Here is a 23464-nt window from a genome sequence, read left to right on the forward strand (position 1 = left end):
TTTTGATTTTTAAAATTAAAGTCGCTCAGCTCAACCCCTGGATGTTGATAAATTAGTGGAGAGAATCACGGCAGAGGTGTTAAAAGCAGTGGAGACCTCACTTGACAAAAAGATTGACCCTGTGCTTCAGAAACTGCAGAACTGCGCTTCAGATATCGCTGTGCTAGATACCCGTCTCACCACCGCTGAAGACTACTTCAAAATGTAGCTTTTTTTTGTTTTGTTATATCTCTCAAGTAGTTGCGGCCGGGCTGTAGTTGGCCGAGTTGATGAGAGCCTGGTCCAGCATCCTCCCCTGTTTCTCTGGGAAGGTTAGCTTGCACCCCCTACTGGGTGTTTTACACCTCCGTCTGACCCCCCTATGTTCTACTCTTTACATTTTTTTGTTTTTTGTAAATAGTTCTTGTTGTTTTTTCCTTAGCAAAGCAGAGCACATTTTATTTTTCTTGTCACTTGAGATTGTTGTATCTTGGTTCAATTATTTTGAGAATATCCTTATCCTTCTGGCCTGGCTTAGCACTTACTTTAAATCAAAATGACCAGTTCGAATTCCTCTCTAAAAGTGTGTAGTTGGAATGTGGGGGGCATTCATAGTCCTATCAAACGTAAGAAAATCCTTAACTTTCTGAAAAAGGAAAATGTACATGTAGCCCTTCTACAAGAAACACATTTGACCTCTGATGAGCATTTAAAATTGAAACGTGATTGGGTGGGGCAAGTGTTTTACTCCTCTTTTACCAGTCGGAGTCGTGGCGTGGCCATTTTGATAAATAAACATTTGCCTTTGATAGACACCCACTCGGTTAGTGATAAATCTGGTAGATATTTATTACTTAAAGGCACATTGAATAGTAAACCTATTTCATTCCTAAATAATTACTTCCCACCTGTTCAGTCTCTAGACTTCATTACACTTGCTTTCTCCTCCTTTTCTGAATGGATTTGTGACAATTCTGTCATAGCTGGTGATTTCAACTGCTATTTTTCATCTTCTGTGGATAAATCTCCCCCAACTCAGGTTACAAATATCAAAAAGGGCTAAGGCACTTTTGGACACCTGTACTGAGCTTGAACTGGTTGATACTTGGCGGGTGTTACACCCTAAAGATAAAGAATTAACATTTTTTTCGGGTGTGCACAAAACAAGTTCTAGAATTGATTTTGTGTTTACCCCTAAGATTTCCCTTGGTAACGTTGTTAATTGTAGAATTGGTGATATAATTATATCGGACCATGCGCCTGTTTTTGTTGAGTTGAATATTCTTAACGCAAATTTCCGTAATTTAAATTGGAGGTTTAATAATTTCCTGATCCATGATCCCAAGTTTGAAAAGTATCTGACTGACCATTTGAATTATTTTATACAAGATAATAAGACCCCTGATGTATCTCCTGGGTTAATCTGGGATACTTTAAAAGCTTATACGCGTGGTCTGGTTATATCATACAGTGCTGGGGTCAAAAAGAGATCTTTAATGGAACAAAGAAAACTAGAATTGAAGTTGCATGAATTACAGGTCAAATATAACCACTCCCCTTCTGAACAGTTAAGAAACGATATCCAGGTAACTAAAACAGCGTTGGAGGGGTTACTGACAAAAAAGGCAGAGAATTCTATATTTTTTATGAAGCAGAGGCTCTACAATTCGCAAATAAACCTAATCGTTACCTTTCTAATCTTCTAAGAAATAAGGGTTCGTTTCGCAATATCTCCGGCATTAAAGATGCTTCTGGCGTGCTCAGCTATGATAACACAGTAATTAGTGATACATTCAGAACATTTTACAAGCAATTATACTCTTCTCAATTTAAATCGTCCCATTATCAAGAAATGTCCCTCTTTTTTCAGAACCTTGACCTGCCTCATATTACGAATATTCAGAGAGAAAATTTGTCCAAACCAATTACTCGTAGTGAAATTCAAAATATTATTCAACAACTACCAAATAATAAGGCCCCTGGGCCGGATGGATTCAGTGGGGAATTTTATAAGAAATTCAGTAGAATTTTACTTTCTCCTCTGTCTGAAATGTTTGACTCCTCATTTGCAGGTGGGGCTCTACCTCCCTCCCTTATGGAGGCCAATATTTCACTAGTTCTGAAGAAAGACAAATCTCCAGAAGAGTGCTCCTCCTATAGACCCATCTCTGTTTTAAATATTGATTTGAAAATTCTTGCAAAAATCCTAGCCTCACGCTTAGAAGCTATCTTGCCTAGCATCATCAACAATGACCAAACTGGTTTTATACGGGGCCATTACTCTTCACACAACATAAGACGTCTACTTAATCTTATTCAGCATTCTTCCTCATTCACTTCCGATGCTTTGGTTATTTCTCTGGACGCAGAGAAAGCCTTCCATCGGCTTGAGTGGCCGTATCTCCTGTTTACTCTCAAAAAGTTTGGTCTGGGTGACAAATTTATCAAATGGATCCAAATTCTGTATGCTTCACCTCTTTCAGCCGTGATCACTAATGGCCACAAATCCAATAGCTTCGGCATTGAGCGTGGAAGCCGTCAGGGATGTCCATTAAGCCCCTTGTTGTTCGCCCTAGCAATGGAACCCTTAGCTGCTGCCATCAGAATGGACTCCTGTATTGAAGGTCTTCTTTTAAATAACTGTCTGCATAAGATATCTCTTTATGATGATGATGTTTTAATTTTTCTGAGTTCGCCAACCAGGTCCATTCCAAAATTAATTAATTTAATCACCCAGTATGGTTCCTTTTCAGGTTATAAAATAAATTTCTCTAAAATTCCTCTTTCTAGTTCACATAGGATCTCTCCAGATGCCTCGCAGCCTTTTCGTTGGTCCCCGACCGGTTTCACTTATTTAGGAATTAAGATCTCCCCTAATTTAAAAGATTTATACAATCTCAACTATACTCCTCTTATTCAGGCTGTTAGAGGGGATTTGGACAGATGGTGTAGTCTCCCGCTGTCCCTTTTGGGTCGTATACACCTGATTAAAATGAATATCCTACCGCGCCTTTTATATTTATTCCAGATGTTGCCGCTTGTTCTATCTAAGAAAGTGTTTTCAAAGTTGAATGGTTTTATAATTTCTTTCATTTGGAACAAAAAAAGGCCCAGGTTAAGATACAGTTATCTTTGTCTCCCAGTGCGTATGGGTGGACTTGCTGCCCCATCGTTACCACTTTATCTTTGGTCTGCTCAGTTTAAATTTTTTTTGGAATGGTACAGATTGGATCAAGGGTCAATTTATTTAAGTGCTGAATCCGCTTCCTTAAAAGGTATCCCACTGTAGAATTTACTTTACAGCTCCCCTGCGAAATCCTCAAGTCTTATAAAGGATAACCTGCTGTTAAAAAACATGTTAACTATTTGGCATAAGGTTAGATACTTGGAAGGCTATAAAAGTCATTTTTCTTTACTTACCCCCATTCACCAAAACCTTGATTTTATCCCAGGTCTCAATGCAGGGTTTATGGAGTGGTTTCGCAGGGGGATTAAAACAGTTGGTGACTTGGCTGATGGAGATCAAGTTTTGTCATTTCAACAATTGAGAGAAAAATATGGTATTGGTAGTGGAGATATTCTCAGGTATATGCAGGTTAAACATTTTATTCTTGGTAGATTAAAGGAATGTGATGGGAAATTGTCTGTCTCTTCTATGGAATCCCTGATCCTGAAAACTACTAAACTTAAATCATTCTCTAAATCAGTCTACAATGTTCTATCTGAACTTAATACTGACAATGCTGATAGAGTTAAAATGCAATGGGAAACAGATCTAGGGCCTATCACAGCTGAATCCTGGAGTGCACTATGTAACCGGCCTTTTCAAGCCCTGATTTCTAATTCCATCTGGGAGAGACAATTTAAGATTTTGCATAGGCTCTTTATTACCCCCGAGAAGAGACACAAAATGTTCCCAACAACATCTGAAATGTGTACTAAATGTCTCTCTGCTGTTGGTAATCTTTTTCATTGTTTATGGAGTTGCCCACTTATTTTGCAATTTTGGACATCAGTTATTGATAAGCTTTGTGCCATATTCAAGTGTCAATTGAATTTGGGACCCCGGACTTGTCTCCTTGGCCTTGAGGATGATTTGCCTGCACGATTCTCGGAGAAAGATCTTCTACACATATTATTACACTGCGCACGAAAATGTATAATGGCACAGTGGATCTCCGATGAAGCACCCTCCCCACATCAGTGGCTCCAAACTGTCATTGCTGTTATTCCAATGGAAGCTTTTTCCACTTTGTTGAAGGATAAACCTTATAAATTTTATAAGACCTGGGACCCATTTTTGGACTATTTGGACTACTAGATTGAGATCTGGCTTGCTGTTATTAGCTTGGCCAAAAGACCCTTAATATTAATATTAATAATAGTACACATTTGTGTATATGTATGTATGTGTATATATATGTGTATGTATATGTGTGTGTATATATGTATGTATGTGTATGTGTGTATGTATATATATGTATGTATGCGTATGCGTATGTGTATGTATGTATGTATGTATATGTATATATATATATATATATATATATATATATATATATATATATTTTAATGTAATTGTCTTATTTATATATTTTTGATGCTCTGCTTTGTACAAAATGTTCAAAATGTTCAATAAAAACAATTATAAAAAAAAAAAAAATTAAGTCAAAAAGCTCACTCTTTCTTTGTTTTTTAAAATCCTTTATATCCTGAACAGAACATCTAACAATTTTCAGAACATACACGGATCCTGAAGACAGCCGTTTGTCCTGTATGGCAGCTGCTACTACTGTCAATTTTGCCTGTGGCTGTTGAGGAGCTGAGTGTACTCAGTGTACTACCGCAAAACATCAGGGCAGGTTGTTGAGACTTCTTCCTCTCATTTTGACTTTAGTCTCCAAATTTTGACTTTAAATTTGAAATTCGAATTTATTGTTATCATTTCGGCTTTAATCTCAAAATCGTTTTTCGACTTCATTCTTCTTCATTTCAACCTTTTCTTCAACTCTATTCTCGTCGTTTTGACTTTTATCTCAATTGTTTTTACTTTATTCGTGTCCTTTCTACTTTAATCTGGACATTTTAACTTTATTTCGTCATTACCTCTTCATCTCGAAATTGTTTTTCGACTTTATTCCAGTCATTTCAACTTTAATCTCGACATTTCAACTTTGTTTGCGTCATTTTGACTTCAATCTTTTCGACTTTATTCTCATCATTATGACTTTATTTGCCCAAAATTGTTTTCTCCGTCCAAAATGGCCCTAATCTGCTTCCCTAGAAACAGATCCAGCCACTGATGATTACTTTTTTTTTCTTCAAAACATTGTCATACTCAAACATTTATATTTCCACAGGTATAATACCGGTGTTGCTCATAAACGGGATAAGTTAACTGTACGGAGCCTAAAAAGGGGGGACTCCAGTAGATTATAAACCCAACTATTTATAAAATATAACCATGGTGTTGTAGTGGGTGGCTATGAATGGTGTAAAGTGTAAACATCATGTCAGGCTTTCCAGAAATGTGTATTAGGTGTTTCATCTGGAAGTTTGAAATTATGCAAGTGTTCACAAGCTGGTCTACACAGAGATGGTCTTTGTGGTGTGGTTGTCCACACAGCTTGAAGGGTGAATTTGTGCTGTAGCTGTATATTTGCATAGTCTTTCGATACCAGTAGTAACTTTGAGCCTAAATTGTTGCTTTCCTCTTTCCATAAGCTCCAAGACCCTGTGTTTCCCCTGCCCCTTTGACCCCCATCCAAACTGGACTACAAGTGAAATCATTTGTTGTGACCTTTTGTTTCTGTTTTTACAGGACCTCCGGAGCTGACTGAGCTGTGAGGGTAGCATCGCCTGGACCAGCATGGACCAGCTTGTGAACATTTGCGCCTTTTCTCACTAACTGATCAATCACCTAAAACACATTTCTTGGAAAGCCCAACATTATACTTACAATCTATATCATTTACAACACCAAGAACAACACTACACTACACTCGGCGCTGCCCAAGTAGCTGCCTGTTGAAGCAGCTCTCTCTTCTTTGTCCGTTTCTTGTAATTTTTTTCGTCTCTTTTTCGTCTTCTTTGTATTTGGAGTGGATCATTACTTTGTATGGTTCATTGTTGGTCATGGACACCAAACTTTTTGTGGCTTCAGCGATATTTTTACTACTTTTCGCCTGTGTTTGTCTAGAGATCCTACATCTAACCATGGCTGCATTGTTTACATGTGAAATTAGCTGTTAGCAGCCTGTAGCATGTCAATGCTAACTGGAGTAGGGCTTGATGATTTCCCTCGAGGTGAGGAGGATGAGGTGAGGACGACGTGCTGGTTCTCGGGTGTGAGCCAGGAGGTGACGACGTGGACCTGTCCTTCCATCCATCGTTGTTGGGAACCTGGGATCTAACTCCGGTGGGATGGACGAGCTAGCCGTGCTAGCCCAGCAGCAGAGGGGCTGCCGGAGGGCAGTGTGGCATCATGCTGTTCACGGACGTGGCTGACTGAGCTGACATCGGTAGCCGGCGCCACATTGGAGGAGCTTCGCCTGCTGTGGGCAGACAGGATCCAGGAGACAGAGACTGAACAGACTGCTGGGGAGGCTCAGTCCTGGACCCTGTGCAGGTGGAGACTGGCTGGGCTGGAGAGTGGTGGACGGGCTGTCGTCATCTATTTTCTTGTGGACCTTTTTGCACTTTCTATACACTTTCCTACTTTCGTTTTCTTGATTGCTGCTGTGACTCCTGAATTTCCCCTAGGGGATAAAAAAAGTATTTTCTATTCTATTCTATTTTCTATTTATATATAAATATTAGGGCTGTCATTTTAACGCGTTAATTAGATTAATTAATTACACCGCAAATTAACGCGTCATAAAAATTAACGCAGATTGATCTGGATCCCAAACCCGCGAGGCGTTCAAAGACGCACTTATTTTCAAATGTCTAGCATTTACAAACCGTTTGTCCTACATGAAAAAAGTGGTGTTCTCGTCAGATTTTCAAATTTTCGACGGTCCCTGAATGTATCACACCTAGCAACATGCTTTGAACTGGGGGGAAGAGAGAGCGCTGTTAAGGGGACTGCCGTCGACATCTCGTTTATTCACACGTCCTTTTTGAAAATCTACAGAAAATCAACCGTTTGCTCTAGCTCAACTCTGTAAAAAACAGGTCATTTTACACTCTCTACTGCATCAAACAAGCCCTGAATGATCAAAAAAGGTCTTGTATTTAAATCTAAAGAATTCTTTGAAAATTTCCTTCCATCTTCCTGGTGTCATGTTTCAGCTTGGGGCTGCTCTGCACCAATGAGCAACAGTTTGTGTTCAGAGCATGTTAAACTGAGAATACTTCACTTTTCTTTGATCCAAGACTTGAAAAAAGTGTTTTGTAAATAGTTCCTCACAGTTTTTAGCCTTTAGCCCTGGTTCTCTTGACCTCATAGAAGTATAGAAGTTCAAATTGCATTGAGTAAAAATGTGAACAGAAGCAAAAAACGTCCTAAAATTCAAATCAGCTTACCTTAGGTGCAGGACTGTGTAGATTTTGTAAAGATAGAACCATAACACTTTTTTCATTTGTTCCTTATGCCTCAGGGTACCTAAAAATGTGTTGTATATATTCCCACCTTATTCTTAAATGTCTTTTAATGTAATTTTAATGTCCTGGAATTCAGATTCTCTATTTTGGGACCTCAAGCAGATGTGAGATTAAAATGCGATTAATTAGATTAATTAATTACAAATCCTGTAATTAATTAGAATTTTTTTTTTAATTGCCTGACAGCACTAATAAATATATAATTATGTTTACAATTTATTTGGGTCACTCACTCCCTTTCAGGCCATATTCTCCTTACTATTGTCAAACATCTTTCATGACCAACACCAGCATGAAACCTGTGGAAATATGAGCGTTTGAATGTGACAATGTTCTGAAATTTAAATAAAAAAAATACACAAATACATAAATAAAAGATTTGTTTCCAGTGTGTTTGTACAACAGATTTGTTTTGCATGAAGTAGATGACCAAACACCAATACTACTAACACCAAACACAAGTGTGAAAAACTGTAGAAGAGAACATAGATCATCAAGATCATTGTGAAATATATAGAACTTTTCACGAAGTGCACGTTGTTAAATGAACAGTGGCAGCATCAGGGGTGTGCTATATCATACCATTTACAACAATACTGGTACAATTTTTTTGACAATATAAATTTGTCATTTCACGGTATTTACAGTGCAGAGACACAATGACATATGACGCTTCCTGCTGTGTACGAAACAACAATGGCGAGAGCGAAAGTAGCACTGCAGCATCATCGTCTTCACATAAGGATTTAGTGCCTAAAAGCTGCGCAGAGCAGCGCAGCACAGAGCAGCGCAGCACAGCGCAGCGCAGAGCAGAGCAGCGCAGCGCAGCGCAGCGCAGAGCAGCGCAGAGCAGCGCAGCGCAGCGCAGAGCAGCGCAGAGCAGAGCAGAGCAGCGCAGCACAGAGCAGCGCAGCACAGAGCAGAGCAGCGCTGCTCTGCGCCCATAGCAGCTGGATACCTGAGATTATAAGATCACAGGAAAACCACGTTTCAGCAGGAATCCCACCCATGACGACACACCTTCATGGTAATTAATTAGTATGTTAAGTAGGGATGTCCCGATATTACATTTTCATTTCCGATACGATACCGATATTTATCCGATATGATATCAGCATTAAACATGCCTACTTTGATTACTTATTTTGTAGTATGTCTGACATGTTAGAAAAGGCTTGATTAAGTGAACAGTAGTCAGCAACAGTAGGTATTAGGAAAAACTGACTCATTTATTATTAACCAATGGGAAACACAATTTTAACATTAAACATAAAAAATACTAGTAATTGAATAAAATAAAGAATAAATTAGAAGACCCAGAAAAAAACCTAAGTAAATCAAATAAAAACAGCAGGAGCGGAGTCTGGAATAAACTGCTTATATCGGAGTGCTGATATCGGACATTTTCGATGCATTCCGATACGATACCGATATTTGTTTTTTTGCTGATATCGGACCGATATCCGATAGTAATATCCGACTGGGACACCTCTAATGTTAAGCTCATCTTGCCCTCTCCAAACTTCAGTGCCTTTAGTCTATGCCGCCTTCTTTGTGTTGGTGTCCTTATAGAAAGAATGTGTTGTTAGAATTATGAAGTTTTTCGCCTGCTAGATTAACTTTTCCTTTTTTTTTCTTCTTTTTTTTCTTCTTTTCCCCTTGTCTGCATTATCTTTTCTGCTGAGCACTGTGTCATATGACAGCGTTGAAAAGACCAATGCATTTTTTTTTTCTAGCAGTCAGATTAACTGCTATAGTGACCATCACCAGCCCTCCCTGTAGGCTACTCCATCATTCTAAACTTTATTTAACCCCTGATGTGAGCTGAAGGGGAGGGCCGTGCCACACCACAGTGTAAAAGAAGGGGAAATAATGACAAGCAGGACGAGACAAGACAAACAGAAGGGAGGACAAACGTCTACTATTGTTGATTTAAGATAGCAATTCAAGTGCAAGGCTAATGCAATACAGGAAGTAAAGGTTGTACTAAACCAGGGACACCAGAAATGTGGGGTCTTGATAGTGTGGGGAGTGTGGGCCTACGTGGATAGGAGAAGAAGTGGCATGCATCACAGGATGTGAGAAGATGTGTAATAGTACCCGACTCAGCATGCTCTGACGGGATCTATCATAACTCTTAGTTAGTCTCAACAGAAGCTTGAGTATCTGCATGCGTGTGAGGTGGTCACCGAATATCCAAGTAAGTAAAACACAGCCAGGGGCACCCCCCTGGCCACCAGGGCATCCAGGCCCCCCCACACAGTCCCCAAACCGCCAGGCCCAGGGACAACCCCAGGACTCAAGAGGGCACAGACCTGCCTCCGCGCCGATACCAAAGACAGCACCCAGGGCCCAGAGCAGCAGCCCCCCCTGCAGATCGCACCCGCCCTCCCTGACCACCCGTCCGCCCGGCCCTAAGCCACCCCCAATCCCAGCACCCAGCCACCCCCACGCCCCCCGTGGCAGGCTGGAGGCCCCAAGCCACCCAAGAGCCAGCCCCCCCAGGACCAGACCCTTCCCTAGAGGGGAGGCCACGAACCACAGCCAGGCCAGGTGGGGCAAGATATGGGCATGTAGCGGTGGGATAGAGGTCCCGGCCCGTCCCCCAGAAAATCCCAGGCCATGAGAGGCCTTGGAGACCACTGCCCAAGCAACAGGGTAGCCCCCCCGGCAACCTGCACAGGACAGCACCCCATAGGGAGCCCGTCATGCCAAGGCCCCTAGAGAGCAACAGACCGAAGGATCACGCACTGCAGCCCACCAAGGGGTACAAAGTCATGACCAGCAAGGCCCAACCCCCACAGCCACACCAAGCCTATGCCCGTGACAAACTCTATACCGCCAGTGTGACTGCGTCCTTACAGGCAGGGCTAGTAAGGGCCGGGCCAAACCACCCAAAACAGCGCGAAGGCGCGGGAGTAGCACCGAACGGCTCGCTGAACAGAAGGACCCAGGACCCACAAGCGACAATCCAGACGAGCTCCAGTGGGCAGACGCGCCCAGCATGAGCGCACACACACACACACACACACTCACACACACACACACACACACACACACACGCACACCCCAGTAGACCGCAGCACCAGAACCACCGGCCCAGCGCCCACCAGGGACCCAACTCAGGCGGGCCAAGGGCACTGCCCCCCAGGGGAGGACCCCAGGGCACCAAAACATCGAGTCCCTGGTGCCCACCCCCTGCCCGAGCCACCGGGGGAGGTAGGACCAGCACCAGGGGACACCCACCGCCATTGTCTCCTGCTTCATGGCAGGATCTGGAGTCGCCCCACCCAGACCCAGTGGTACAGCCCAGATGTCGCAGCCCCCCCTGGAGGTATGCCAGGCCCCAGCGGCCGACCCACCGGCGGCCAGGGGCCCCCAACCCCCCGCGAGGGGAGAGGGGGGAGCAGGTGAGGAGGAAGGAGGAGGGGAGGGGCCGCAGGGCGGACAGCAGGAAGGAAAAGACACGGGTGCAGAGCAGAGGAGCCCACCACTCCCAAGCCCCCGGGCCAGCCAAGGCACCACCGCAAGAGGAGGCCAGCGCCGTCCCCAGACCCTGCAGACTGAACACGGACCCAGCAGCCACAGGGAACAGGAGGGAAGGCACCGCAGCACCGCAGCACCCCAGAGGAGGCCGCTAGGCCAGTTATCCCCACAAGGTAGTGGGTTAACCTGGGTATCTAGGTGGAAAGATGTCTCTGACCACCATCACCAGAGTATATTTACCTCCTTTGGGACCCATGAAGCTGTGCTATTTCCTCTCCTTTAGTTCTCAGGAATCTATGGTATATAAAACCAGTAGAGGAGAGGAGAGGGAAAAGAAAAAAAAAACAACCAGAAGAAAAACAAAACAAAACACGAGAGAACAGAGCACGAGGGGGCAGTACTAGCTTACATTAGAGGGATCTTTGGTTAGGAATATAGATGTGCAAGAAAAGGTTGCCAGATTGAGTCCTGGTCTTCGGTCCTTTGCCTGTTTGATTCAGTTAGATTTTCCATTGATATGTGGTCGACAAGGAGGTTTTTCCAGAATGTAATATTTATTGCCTGTTTTGATTTCCAGTTCATGAGAATAGTTTTCTTAGGACGCGGTCACACTGGCCATCCAAAACGTGCCGTGCTTAAGCACGATTGCCCCCCTGCAGCGCTGTTCCCCAGCTGGAGAGTACGGCCGGCGGTCACACTACCCCAATATGAACCAGACTTTAGCGGGTATCAGACACGCGCACTGCCCACCTTCGTCATCGTGAAGCATCTGTTTAGGCTACATGAAGCACGATCTCATCAGAGTCAGCACAATGAGACACAGAGAGCCCTGCTACAACTTTAGAGACTTTAGGACTTATATTGAGCCATTATCGCCCGACACAGCCCTCTAACACCCTACTTTGTTTAAAATGATCGTCAAGAGATGCGCTCGCAGTGATTATACGTAATGGATCGCACGCGCTGTCCGCGTGCTTGTGCTCGTGCATGAAGTAAACCGTGCCGAAGCCCACCTCTTCAAAGCGTGCCGAAGCACGGAAGGGAATCGTGCTTGAGCACGGTACAGTTGGGGTCACACTGGCCATTCCAAACGTGCTTTACGGCTGAAGTGTGCTTAGGCACGGCACGGTTGGCCAGTGTGACCGCGTCCTTAGCGATGGTTAGAGCTATGAGAAGAGGTCTATTTATTTTCATTTTATGGTTTAATGATGATAAATCCCCTAGCAGACACAGTGAAGGGGACAGAGGGATGGGGCAGCCCAAAATATTTGGGAGAGATGTGATAATATCAACCCAAAATTGTTGGACAGGTGTGCAGTTCCAGGTAGCATGAAGGTAAGTGTCTGGAGTGTGTTGGAAGCAGTGGGTGCAAGTGTCAGATTGTGCTAAACCCATTTTAAACATCCTGTGCCCTTTAAAGTGAACCCTGTGGATGATTTTGTACTGGATTAGTTGGATATTACTGTTGGTGCTTATGGAGAAGGTGTTTTCACAGATTTGGTTCCAGAAGTCAGCATTGGGGGTGAGGGCCAGGTCTTGTTCCCACTTTATTGATGGTAGTGATATTGATTTGTCTAAGTTAGCATTGAGTCATTGAGAATAAGTAATTTATTTTTGGTAATATTGGCATTTTAATAGTAGCTATTCTGCCTGTGAGAGATATTGGTAGGTTCATCCATCGTTCAAGGTCATCCGTAATTGTTTTCAACAGTGGTGTAAAATTTAGATTAAACAGCTCTGACAACCTGGAGGAGATGTGAATACCCAAGTATGTCAGGTGACTGGTGCATATCGGGATAGGTGATGTATGGGCTGCCACATCCTAACCGCTGTCTTTAATGGGAAGAATACTTGATTTAGACCAGGTAATTAAATAATCTGATAGATGGGAGAATGATCGGATTAAATTAATAGTTTCTTTTAATGATCTAGATTTGGATTTCTGATATAACTATGTCATCTCAGGGTTCATACAGATTTTTCATGGTCAAATTCAAGTACTTTTCAAGGAACTTCAAGGTCAATTTTCAAACTTTTCAAGTACTGTGAGCAGTTGTTAATTTCATAATGTTAAGAAATCGATGCGCACACAAAATGGCAATTTCATTGTTTTGTGCTTAACAGCACATTTGTTCACAACTTCACAGAGAGGACTCGCATTTACAAAAAAAACCAGCATTTTTTTCCTGATTCTTGTCTTTTTACTACTTCTCAAAGAACTGATTCTCATCACTTGCTGACAAAACTGGTATCATTATCTTTGAAACTAAGAGTATTAGAAGCATTATGAGGATTTATATTAAATCTATTATATTACAACAAATTTTTTAATGCAGCTCCCTCCTTTGTGAAAACAACATCCCTCCACAGTAGATTGTCCACAAACAGGGCAGACTGGGAGAACAAATTAAACGCACCCTTCCCAACACCGTGTATGTTAATGAGGCAGCTGACAGCTCAGTGGATCAGTCTGAAGACAAACAGTGAAGTCATATCTCCAGTTCAGACCCTCAGAATTAATCTGAACAAATCTGATTAAAAGATCGATCCTTGGACTTTATGAATCGATGTCAAATTTTGAAAATGAGGATCGTTTTTAATTTTGAGAATCGATTTTTTTTTAACCCAGCCCTACTTTTTGTATCGAATTCTATGGTTTTTTTTATTCTCAGACAATGAGTTAGATAGCCACATCTCAGACGCTTATAATAAACGAAGCCGGTAGCGCGGCTTTAGCACGAACGAGCCATCTAACCTTTATGGTTTGATGCTCGGGGCAGGTTATCACATGACCGTTGTTCGTCTGTGCCGGGTCTCAATGAGAAACGCCGTTTCGTTCCTTCGTATGTACAGGGCGAGCCTCCCACTCCGCCGCGGCCGTATGCTCAGACCAGGCACGACCCGGTATTTGTAGACAAAACTTGTCACCGCCCGACCGCAGTTATTTTATTACCTGCCCCGGCAAACACCCGCAGGCAACACTACTTTTAAGTTAAATGGGACACTTCCTTCATCACTCATGCCTCGCATGTAGCATAAAAAGTTTGTTAGCTTCAACAGGTAGCAGGCTAATTGGCTAATTAACGTGTAGGGCTAACAGGGTACCTTTCATGTGGCTGGTGAGTGCCGACTCGCCCATAGCTTCCACTGCAAACTCCTTTTTACATACATTGCAGTATGCTGCACGGGGATTTGCGCTACGTTTAATCCAAAATTTGAATTTTTCTTTCTCCAGTCAACGGTCATGCCTCCCGGCATGCTGTTTAAGGAACAATCCTCATGGGGGAGACGTCACAACGCACATATAAACAGACCAGTTATGTTACACCCGCGAGCCCATCAGATCGAACGTTTTTTTCCCGCAACAATTTTATTTTATTTCTCTCTATTTGATCGATCTGTTGAATTAGGAGACTGAATAGTTATATACGATGATAAATTCAAGCACTCGAAAAGAAAATCAAGTACTTTTCAAACCTTGAAAACACAACATGAAAAAATAAGCATTTTCAAGGATTTCAAGGACCTGTACGAACCCTGTCATCTGCATATAAACTGATTTTGTGATGAGACGTTGGAGTCTCGATACCTATAATGTTACTATTCTGGCGAATGGCTGCTGCTAGGGGTTCAATAAAGATAGTAAATAATGAGGGGGAGAAAAGGCCCCCTCTAGATTAACTTTTCCACCTCCAAAATGAAAGATTTCCTCTGGATCTGACCTACTTTCTTTGCTTACATTTCAAGCTTGTGTAGTAGTAGTAGTAAATGATTGGAAAAGTGGCATCCATACTGTGTGTGCAATAAAAATGCTGTTGTTCAGAAGCAGCAATCACCAATAATGAGTTGTTTGGTTTTTTCCCATAACGTCATGAATATCATTATCACACACTTTTGGCTGGTCGGCTACTAGCTAGATACATTAAACAAAAAGAAACATTAAGTGCCATTCCAGCCATTCAGGGGGCTGATGGCAGACTTCTGTGTGATCCTAAAGAAATAAGTGGGACTTTTAGAGACTTCTATGTTAAACTATATACCTCCGAGCTAACAGTGAGTAAAATAGATATTATATCCTTTCTCTCAACTCTCAATCTTCCTCGATTATCAGAGGACCAACTTGAGCAACTGGATTCACCCATCACTACTGAAGAAATAATGAATGTCATCAAAAATCTACCTTCAAGTAAAGCTCCAGGCTTAGATGGCTTTACAGCAGAGTTTTATAAAGCATATTCTGCAGAGCTAGCACCTTTGCTTTTAGAAACTTATAATGAAGCATTTGACAAGGGCAGACTTCCTCCCTCTTTGACAGAGGCTGCTATTACTCTTATTTTAAAAGCTGGTAAAGATCCCTTGGATTTCAAAAGCTACAGACCAATAAGTCTGACGTCCTGTAATAAGTAAAATATTATCCAAAATCTTAGCCAACCGACTATGCAAAGTTATAACTTCCCTGATCCATCCTGACCAGGTTGGCTTTATACATCCTCCCTGTTCTGCAGACAACATCAGAAGGTTTATTGATATAATGTGGGTCTGTCAGGACTACACCTATGGAGATAATTTTGTTTCTTTATTATTCAATCAAAAAGAATAGATTTGAAACCAAAAAAGAGATTTGTAATCAAAAGACAATAAGTAGGAAATGAAAAAAAAAAAGTTGAGATCAAAACAGAGCAGGTTGCAATTGAAAAAAAAAAGTTGAGATCAAAATACAACAGTTTGCATTTGAAAAAAAAAAAAGTTGAGATCAAAATACAACAGGTTGCATTTGACGGACGTCATGCTCAGCAGACCGCTGCTTCACCAACTGGCCGAGAGGTCTGCACAGAGCGGACCGAGGTGCCGTTAACGAGAACCGAGACGCGGCTCGGCAAGGCTCAGCTGGCCGCTGTAGCATGGCTGCTAGCTGTTAGCACAGAGCTCAAAGCTTCTGTGAGCTTAGATGCTTTCACCACATGTGAAAATGATCCATCGTTTGATTTTTCAGCTCGTAGGGCTCGCGTTTGTTTTCACTCAGGTCCAAACAATTGATCAGTGAGCGTCACGTTGTCATGGCAACTGACCAGAGGAAGGCGTGTGTCACTGTGTGTCAGAGAGAGACAGAGAGAGACGAAATAATGCTACACCAGACAGTTGTCCTGAAGTTTTTAGTGCAAACAGTATTATAATTATTTATTTATGTGATAGGTTGAACAACATTTCAAGAGTGTCTTGAGCAGTCGCACTCTGCTTTGACTGGTGTTAAAATGATATACATAAATGTTATATGTTATACGTCCGCGACATGTCCCGTTAGGCGCGACTATGCTCAACGAAGTTGTAACGTTGTCAGGTGATGAAAAAGACACCTGATCATGTGTTAATGGAGTGCCAAAAGTGAATTAAAAAGCTTAGCCTGGCGTGGGGCGGCAGGTAAAGCCTGGCGGGCCCGCCAGGCTTATAGTACACTGGGAGAAACCCTGTACTGTTGTGTAGGAACCATGCCCCCGCTTGTACCGTGGAACAGTGTTTTAATCACTCACTATCTTAGCTAATGTAACTATGCTCAGGCCGTGACTAGCAGAGACAACCATGCTAAATTAGCGTGCTTGCAGCAGTAGGGCATTATAATTCATTTTATTGTGTTGTTGTTGTTTTGTGAGTGCACAGCGGACTCTAGCCAGAGGCTATCAACTTACCTCCAGGCGTTGTGTAAGGAAGTGGTAGCTGGCGCTGGCACTCGGTAAAGCCAGGTCAAACCAACCAATAGAAACTATTCTGTCATCCACCAGCGTAGGCCCCACCCAGTAAGTGCAGTAAAATTCGCAAGCAAAACTTTGGAGTTTGCAAACAAAAAGGAATGATTTTCAAGAGAAGGTTTTCAACTTGAAAGCAAAGAGGGCTGATTTATAAGCAAAATGGAAAGAAATAGGTTCTCAGTTTAATTTTTCAATCGCAACCTGTTGTGTTTTAATCTCAATTTATTTTTTTTCAAATGCAACCTGTTGTATTTTGATCTCAACTTTTTTTTTCAAATGCAAACTGTTGCATTTTGATCTCAACTTTTTTTTTTCAATTGCAACCTGCTCTGTTTTGATCTCAACTTTTTTTTTTTCATTTCCTACTTATTGTCTTTTGATTACAAATCTCTTTTTTTGGTTTCAAATCTATTCTTTTTGATTGAATAATAAAGAAACAAAATTATCTCTATATACACCTCCCCTGTGGCAGCCATCTCCTTGGACGCCGAGAAGGCTTTTGACAGGGTTGAGTGGCAGTTCCTGGGGTGCTTCTCAAAGCTCCAAAGTTCCATCCTCGCCTCCTCCACTCACCTCCTCCACTTGCGTCTTAGTCCCACCCACCAGAGATGCATGCCAGAGACGCGGGGAAACGAAGAGAGTAGAGAGGAGACGAGGAGGTTCATTTTATGAGCATTGAGATGTCCTCTCCTCCGGAGCGTCACATGAAGCGACGTATTTTAGTGATGACGGCGTCACAGCTGGATAAACCGGTCTGAACGCACGAGACAAACTAAACTAAGAAAAATAATGTAAACAACAGGGCGCTCAACCGCAGAAAATTCATATTCACTTTTAGATCAGTTTAACATGAATATGTTCATGAATGAAAAAGAAAAATGTCACGTTTTCCCAGGCCCAGATTGATAGTTTTTAAGTCTTATATTGGGGCCACTTTGTGTTCATAAATAATGTGTTTATTCTGCTATAAGCACTGCTTAGGGCACTGGTGGGACAGGAGGAGAGAGAAGTGGAGCTGTCTGCAGCGGTGCCTTTCATCCATTACGTGCACGCAGAGGGACAGAGGTGAAACTGTTGCTGTATCAGCCAATAATGGCACGATCTCACACCCATCACTGATAAAACAACAGTTTGCTACTCTATGAAAATTGGGTTGCTTATGTGTTATTTTTAAAGGCATTATTGAACTGGCTCGAGTGGGCCAGTGGAGTGCGCAGTCAGCTGACCCGGAGCCTTTGAGTTTCACTTTCAGCCTGCGTGTGTTGTCTGTTGTCCGGTCTCTGGGGCTCTTTCTAATTGTCTGTTGTCACCCTCAGTGAGAATGAATGTTGTAATCATCCAGATAAATATCAAACATGAAAATTATCGGGGCGGCTCCGACGAGTCTGTGCGACGATCGTGGGGCTAAAGATTCATCCGTCAACCGCTCACACTAGAAGATAATCTTGCCCGAACGTCGGCCGATTTTAGTCCACGACCAGATTTCTTCCCCGATTGTCGGGGGGACCCAATCTGGGTTAAATCGGGGCGAGAATCCTGTAGTGTGAGCCAGACTTTACACTTAGACAGCTTATCTTGCTCCATGGAGCTCACGTTTCACACATGTGGACAGCTGACGCTTTATAGACGGCTCTGATACGTCACAAGGGGGCGTGTCTGTCAGTGAAAAGACTTCCGCGAAGCCTGCTCTTGTGTTTCCTTGATTATGCCTCCTCCAGCTCAGTCTCCTCTCTCCTCCGAGCACATTTAGCATTGAAATGTCCTCCAGCATGGCTGCTCACAAAGTACTTCCTGTGTCGCGGAGGAGAGAGGAGATAGGAGACTGCATTTTGGCACATTGGGAAGCACCCCTGCTCTCTGCCCTGGAGTCTTTTGGTTTTGGCCAGAGGTTCATAGATTGGGTCAGCCTTATTTACACTCATCCCACAGCTTCTGTTCTCACTAATGGTGTCATATCCTCTCCATTTGAACTAGGTAGAGGCACTAGACAGGGGGATCCTCTTTCTCCCCTGCTCTTTGCTGTTGTGCTGGAGCCATTAGCAGTGGCTATCCGCAGTGAGCCTACATTTCCAGGCATTTTAGTTGGAGAGCATCGCCATAAATTAATGCTATATATATTCTCTTGTTTGTTTCAGATCCCCTCTCCTCTCCCTGTTTAAAATTATAGATAGGTTTTCTTCCGTTTCAGGTTTTAAAGTAAATTGGTCAAAGTCTGAGGCTCCTCCTCTTACACCATACTGCCCTAAATCTCTCTTCCAATTTGGTAACTTTGCCTGGCCCAAGAAAGGCATTAAGTATCTAGGTATAACATTTCCACCTGTGCTAGCTGATTTGATTAAAATAAATTTTGACCCTTTAACAGAGAGCTTGCGAGCTGATGTGACACAGTGGTCCCCACTTTATCTTTCCATGTGGGGTAAGGCAAATATAATTAAAATGACGCGCACCCTATATAGGCATATCTCCTTCCTTTAAAATTTAACAATGAACCAAAAATCAACTTAAAGTGCAACAGCAACATAAAAAGGCATATCTCCTTTTAATATTGGTTGAAAGACCATTAATAAAATAGAACTCAAAGAAACATTAGAAGACATCTTCCTTGAAACAAGGAGAATGAAAGAACTAGTCACACCGGTGGACAAATGTCATGTTTAAAACAAAATATTTTCATATTTGAATTTTAAAGCTCATTAACTACAGATGTATTTATTCTGGAAGTTTATACTGTAAAGGAAAAAATAGGGGTTTTAATTAAGTATTATGAGTTATTATTTATATTTGTCACAAAGGACACAAAATGGAGCGTCACGTCAAGCACCCACATAAATGTGGAAATAGAATTAAATATTGATAAATAAGTAAATAAAAGCCCTCTACTCTCACGGTTATTTATCTTTTGTCTTATCTTATGTAGCAGACACTGCCAGCATGAAATACAGCAGAAAACAACATTCATATGAGAGGGTGGTTCTAAAGCCACATTTCCACCAAGCAGACCAGTTCGGTTCGTCTGGGTAAGGCATGGATTTTGTGGTGTTTCCACTGACTTATTCCGGGAAAGATCCCCAAATAACCGAGACGAGCCGTCCCACTTTTTAGGACCCTTTTCGTATGCAACTATTGTAGTTTTTCTCAGTTGCTTTGGTTCATTTCTCAGATCAGAATTGAAATTCTCAAAACTACTTGTTCAATCTTCACATCATTGTGTCACTTGTGCAGTAAATCAGTTTCAATTGTTTTTGGACATACATGCAAATGATTATGTAGAATTCTCTTTTGTTTGCTACATTATCAGGTGCTTTAGTCATATTTGTGGCCCAACTTTACCCACTATATTAGGAAAGGGCCTCTAGGTTCTTAAATATTATATTGAGAGCTAATGAAGAGATACTGCTTCATCTATGTTACTGTGTAAAAAATCCCAAGTGTCCCTTTAATATTCGATACCCACTCTTATTACGATCTTACATGCAGAGAAACCAAGATCAGATTAAATGATCAAACTTTTAAGTTAAATGCAAACTTCCAGTTAACTGAACATTTTTAAAATCAACATTATAACAAATAAACCAACAATAAATCATAATTGCTCCTGAAATCTGTATTTTCTCAGTTTCTTGGCTTAAAATAATAAGTTTCTTAACTTGAAATAATGTGTTTCTTAACTTAAAATAATAACCTATGTAAGGGGCCACACACACTCACACCTGCCTGGTTATTAAGTTTAGAAAAACCCTATAGTTGCTGGCCTGCGGTGAGGCCCAAAACTTAATGGCTGCTTCACTCTAGGAGCAAACCAAAATAAACCCTGAGCTTGTAGTTCAGTCAGTACTCACAGCCTCCAGTCCAAGTTCACGTGAAGAGAAATCCAAACAGTGTCCAAAGATCGCAGCTCGAGCCTCCCACTTTGGCGAATGCAGGGTTAGCCTTTAGCAAGCGATGTCCAGGAAAGCAAAGATAAAATCCACACTTTGAACTTTTCCAGCAGTCTATTAGCACTTTGACAACGACTAATCTTCATATCCAGTCCGGAATGATGAGAAAGAAGTCTCCATAGAAAGCTGACTGAGCAAAACTAGTCCATTGGCGGCGCTACATCCGCTAAACTAGCGAATGCTACAAGCTACGGTGCTAAACTGCTTCAAAAGTTCTTTAAACAACCTACTGCAGGGCAGACTTCGGGCAGAAATTATCCATAGTTAATCCAAAAGCAATAGACGAGTGTTCATTGACGACCATTGAGCTAAAAGTCCAGAAAACTCTTCTAATTACTCAAAAATAGCAGCCATGGCAGATTCAAATTGCGTCTCTCCAGGTCAAGCTAGCGCATCCCACTTCCGGTTTCTTAGTAAAGCGAATACGAAACTGATCGGCAAGGGTTGTGTACACAGCACTTCCTTTTAGCTCTTTCAAAATAAAAACAAAATAAAATACATGAAAACATTTTGTATTTCACTCGTTTTTAACTGATACTCATCACTCGTTTACTTTGAACAGCTTTTAAACCTTTTTAACACATACATGAAATACAATTCTAACCATATTTATACAACTTTTATGTATTGATTCCTTTTAATTGTTTGAATTGTAACATCTCTTATGACCTTGTGACTATTTTATTTATTTATTGTTATGGATGGATGGATTATTTATATATTATATATATATATATATATATATATATATATATATATATATATATATATATATATATATATATATATATATATATATATATATATATATATATATCAGTGGGGAACCCACTGGGCCTTCAAGGTATTCAGTGAAAGCCTAATAGAAAATATTGAAAGAATTTTTGTACTCCTAAATAAGTATTTTATTTCTTTATTTTGTTTTATTTTGTTTTTATTTATTTATTTTACTCAATGAAATCATAGTAATGAGTTTTATATTATTTTTAAAAACTTGTCCTGGCAAACAATGGGGTTAATATAACGAAATGGAAAATGGACCAATCACAATTTTCCCTTTGATGGTATCTTGGTAAATCAGCGACACATTCTGGCAGGTAGGGCCTTCAGTAACTGCAACGAATGCCTGTGTAACTCAAGCGAATGTGGACACAATTTGACAATGACAGTTGTCTTAGCCAATCATATTTTGTTAAATTGTGGGCGGGCTCATACCTGTCATCTTCCGGGGATTCGCGAATACTTACCAAACACCCCCTCCCTGCCCCTCTGCACTCTGACGGGGCAATATTTTACTTGACCAAAAGCACAAATAAACGGACTCTCACCGAAAAAATCTGATATCTGTCTGCATTCACGCTTTATTTAGAGAATTTTCAGGGCGTTACTTTCACACAAAAACACCGCTAAATAAGGCTCTAGTTCTACATAAGTGTGTCTTTGAATGCCTCGCGTGTTTGGGATCCAGATTAATCTGCGTTCATTTTTATAACGCGTGAATTTGCGGTGTCATTAATTAATGTAATTAACGCGTTAAAATGACAGCCCTAATATATATATATATATATATATATATATATATATATATATATATATATATCCACTGTGGAAACTGGACAGTTATTGGATAAACGCTGGGCTTTGTCTCGTCCTCGGACGCTAAGCGTCTCTGGGGTCTATGAGACAGTGGGCTGGCCTGGACGCTGGGCTTCTGCATGATGATTGGATGATCTGTCAGAGGCCGAATCCCTTTTTGATTGACAGTGAAATGAGCCAGTCAGCGATCTTGAAGTATAACCCTCCACTGGAGCATCTTCTCAGTTGTACATTCAGTTGTTCTGGACTGATTCGGTGGCTTTATCGATCCCAAGCGAGTTTACCTTTCTTAAAAACGACGAGCGTTGTGTTTAAAGATTCTCTCTCTTTTCACCAATACAGCTACAGCTACAGCTGCCGAGCTTCTCCCCAGTCACTCACACTTACAGCCTGCAGGTGTAGAGAGGAGCTTCTGTTTAAAGCGGCTCAAGTCTAACACCCACAACACAATGGGCCAAGACCCTTTTAGCAGTCTAGCTCTGCTGGCCATTGAGAGAACACTGGGTAAAATCCCTGGAAAAAACACCTGGTTGATACGACAGGGTCACAGATCATTTTCTTGAGAAGAATGGAGGGTAGAATTTACGTTTACATACATAATCGAATTTATGATGAAGGCTGGAAAAAATGAGCTTCCCCTCCTTGACTTGACCAGCAATCAATTTTACTGTAGAATAACGGAGATTTTCAAAGTAAAAATTTTAGATCCTAAAATAAGGGAGCAATACCTGTGGTGTTTTGGTGGCTTTAAATTTTTATGTTAGGTTCTGACAATTCTTGGTCTGTATGTTTTCACTACTACTCTGACTTCTCACAAACAAGAAACCAAGCGATTAATGTGGAATATCAGAGATTTTTAATGTTAAAGTCTAGGACCCTCAAATAGAAAAGAAATATCTCTGACATTTTGGTGGCTTTCAATTTTTTTTTGTTATCCATTAGTTTGACTATTCTTGTTCTGTATGTTTTCGGTATCACTCTGACTTCTCACACACAAGATATCAAGCGATTAGTGTGGAAAAACAAAGATGTCAAATGTTAAAGTCTAGGATCCTCAAATAAAATAGTTATGTCTCTGATGTTGTGGTGGCTTTCAATTTTTTTGTTATCCATAAG

At 41.4% G+C, this 23464-nt stretch overlaps 1 long non-coding RNA gene across 1 annotated transcript in view; it reads right to left on the bottom strand.

Annotated features, from left to right (window-relative positions):
- LOC141786583 (uncharacterized) overlaps positions 1 to 20958 on the bottom strand; it is a 40773-nt gene extending 19815 nt beyond the window's left edge. Inside the window, exon 1 of the long non-coding RNA XR_012597849.1 lies at positions 20654 to 20958. This is a non-coding gene — a long non-coding RNA (uncharacterized LOC141786583). The remainder of the gene's footprint in view (positions 1 to 20653) is intronic.
- Positions 20959 to 23464: the final 2506 nt, after the last annotated feature.

The sequence above is a fragment of the Halichoeres trimaculatus genome, unplaced genomic scaffold, assembly GCF_033239565.1.
Source record: "Halichoeres trimaculatus isolate MK-OKI-2021-1 unplaced genomic scaffold, fHalTri1.1 fHalTri1_scaffold_45, whole genome shotgun sequence".
Classification (NCBI taxonomy): domain Eukaryota; kingdom Metazoa; phylum Chordata; class Actinopteri; order Labriformes; family Labridae; genus Halichoeres; species Halichoeres trimaculatus.